The following is a 2,750-nucleotide window of genomic DNA, read 5'->3' as shown; positions in this document are numbered from 1 at the left end:
TCATGTTTTCCTGTCTCTTTACAAATCTAAATAATCTTTTTTCAGATGCTAGAGATTGTGAATATTATCTTGTTGAGTGGTGGATATTTTTATAATCCTATAAGTGTCTTTGGTTCTGGGACGCAGTTAAAATTATTTGGCAACAGTCTGAGCCTTTTGGTCTTGCTTTCACGATTTGTTAGGCAGGTCCACAGCAGGGTCAGTCTAGGGCTAATTATTCCGCAATACTGAGGAAATAACTTCTGGAACACCCAAACCCCCATGAGTTATGAGCTTTTCCTGTCCAGCTGGTAGAACCGGCACTGTAATTGGCCCTCTGTAAGCACTGGGCAATGTTGCCTCTGGTATTTTCAGGTTGTTCCTTCCCTGTCCTTGGGTAGTTTCTCCATATGATGTAATCACCACTACTCTTTTTTTTTTTTTAAAACCAAAAAACATTTTTTTTTTTCATTTAAAAAAGTATTTAGAACACATAAAACAAGGCAACATTTATTCTTTTTTCTCATCTTCTGGTATGGGATCTGTTGGTGACTCCTCCACTGTTGCGCTGTTGCTCTCCGAGCCAGTGTTACTATCACTGGTTCCTTCCTCTGTCATACTGTCGATCCCCTCCTGCCCACTCTCCTTGTCTTAAGGAGTAGATGTGCCTTCTTCACTGTTCTGTTGGCTCTCTGTCATTTCTTCAAGGTATGTCTCCTCTGTCTCCATTGGAATGTTGGAGAAACATGCCCCTGTTTCTCCACCTTGTTGGAATGGAATCATTCCTGCTGACAGTTGACCTTTTTATTTATTAGGAGAATTCAGCTAAACGTATTATGTAGAAATGATTGACCAGTTAATTGTTACATATAACATGTGGATTATGGTCTGAGTACCTTTAGGAACCTCATTCACACTAGGAAGGGGCACTCTGTTGGAGAATTTTAGTGTTTGAAGAGAACTTGGTATAAAGTAAAAATGTAGCCAGTTAAACTGTGGAGTAAAAGAACATAGAGGTACCTGACCAGACAAAAGCTTTCCAAATGTTAGGAGACAGGAAGTAAATGAAGTAGAAAACTTAGAGGTGCTTAGCTTGGTCTGCCGCCTCCTCCCTTTCCTCCTGCCTTTTCCGGGCCTGTTCCTCTGCCTGTGCAATCTCAGCTGCAATTTTCTCCATATCCACTTCTACCTTCAGGTCGCACAACCTTTTAAGTTATTGCTAAATGAATCTGTGCGTTCCAGGAATTTCCTCCTCTTCCCCTGGTATTGTTCCTCTATTAGAAGAAGTTCAGCTTCTAGTTTTCACTGATGAACCATTAAGGACTGGATCTGTCGTTTGAGGACCTGCATTCTAGCAGTTGTGACAACTGACCAAATGTCTAGCACCACACTGTCACTAAGGATTTCATTGACGAGGCTGTGGTTTCTCTGGAAACAGGCAGTGGCTGTATGCTTCACTGAAAAGCCATCATTCATAATCACCTGGATCTTCAGCAGCCTGAATGCTCATGTAAGGTTCTCCTTTCTCTATGCGAGACCATCTCTGTTGACTTTCTTCCTCTAAAGCAGCTTCTGCACAACTTTTTGCATTTATGTAAGCAAGGTACACGGGGGAATTATGACAGGCCTTCATAGATTCATTGTACTCTATCTTTTCTGCTTTGTATTCGTTTAAATATTCTTATTTTTCTTCATCAGTGAGATCTCGCCACGTGCCACCAATCATCTTGCCAATCTCCCACAACTTGAGGTCAGGGTTGGAAGCCGTGACTTGGTCCCAGACCTTTCTGCTGTACCTCATGTAGGATGTCGGCAGCTACTCTGGTGGCTTTGGTGGTTTTGGACTCATAATACCAGAGGATGCCTGACCCGGCTGTTGGCACCCGGGTTCGCTCCCAGCCTGTAGTTGTTGTGGGCGAGATGACTGTATGGACTGTATCGCACAAACGCTGGTGTGCTGGGCATTTGTTTTGCAGGAGCTGGGGTGGGAGGTGGGGCATAAGGTGGTCTTTTTGACATTTTAGAAGATTAAATTCTCAGTTCCTAACAATGAATCTGAGACACTGCAGGCAGAAAAAGCGCCCGCAGCTCCGGCTTCGCTTCCCTTTGTCCTCTCATCACTACTCTTATGAATACTTGAGAGACGGCCCTCTGGGGTTCTCCCTTTATGGAAATTTCTCTGTCTAGTACTCTGTCATAGGAACATTGGCCCCATAGATCTTTCCAAAGTACCAGCTCCTTCTCAAGTCAGAGTGTCCTCCAGGATCCATCTCAGTCCACCCTCTCTGCCCTGTGGTCTGGAAACTCTCCAAAGGCAGTAAGCTGGGGCAACTGTTGTGTTCACCTCATTTGTTTCCCACCTTTTGGGGTCATTGTCTTTCATTGTGTCATGCCTGATATCTCAAAAACTGTTTTATGTATTTTTAAGTTATTTTCTTTTTAATTTTTGATGTGGTTTTGGTAGGGGGGTAAATTTGGTCCCCATGGCTCCGTCTTGGCCGGAAGTTAAAGTCTCCCGTGGGTAAATTCGATTATAAGATTTCTCTTTTCTTCTCTTTCTCTTTATCATTTTTCTCCCTTCACTCCTCTTTTTCTGTTTTCTCCTCCAGGCCTTCTTAAGAAACCCAAACAGAGGCCGGGCGCAGTGGCTCATGCCTGTAATCCCAGCACTTTGGGAGGCCAAGGTGGGCGGATCACCTGAGGTCAGGAGTTCAAGACCAGCCTGGCCAACATGGTGAAACCCTGTCTCTACTAAAAATACAAAAATTAGC

General features: G+C 43.8%; 1 pseudogene; it reads right to left on the bottom strand.

The window, feature by feature from the left end:
• Positions 1-489: 489 nt before the first annotated feature.
• Positions 490-1,998, bottom strand: LOC105536756 (annotated as a pseudogene).
• Positions 1,999-2,750: the final 752 nt, after the last annotated feature.

This window comes from Mandrillus leucophaeus, unplaced genomic scaffold (genome assembly GCF_000951045.1).
Source record: "Mandrillus leucophaeus isolate KB7577 unplaced genomic scaffold, Mleu.le_1.0 Scaffold163, whole genome shotgun sequence".
NCBI lineage: Eukaryota > Metazoa > Chordata > Mammalia > Primates > Cercopithecidae > Mandrillus > Mandrillus leucophaeus.
Note: the sequence above shows the minus strand (reverse complement) of the source record. Positions and strands in the feature narration are given on the sequence as shown.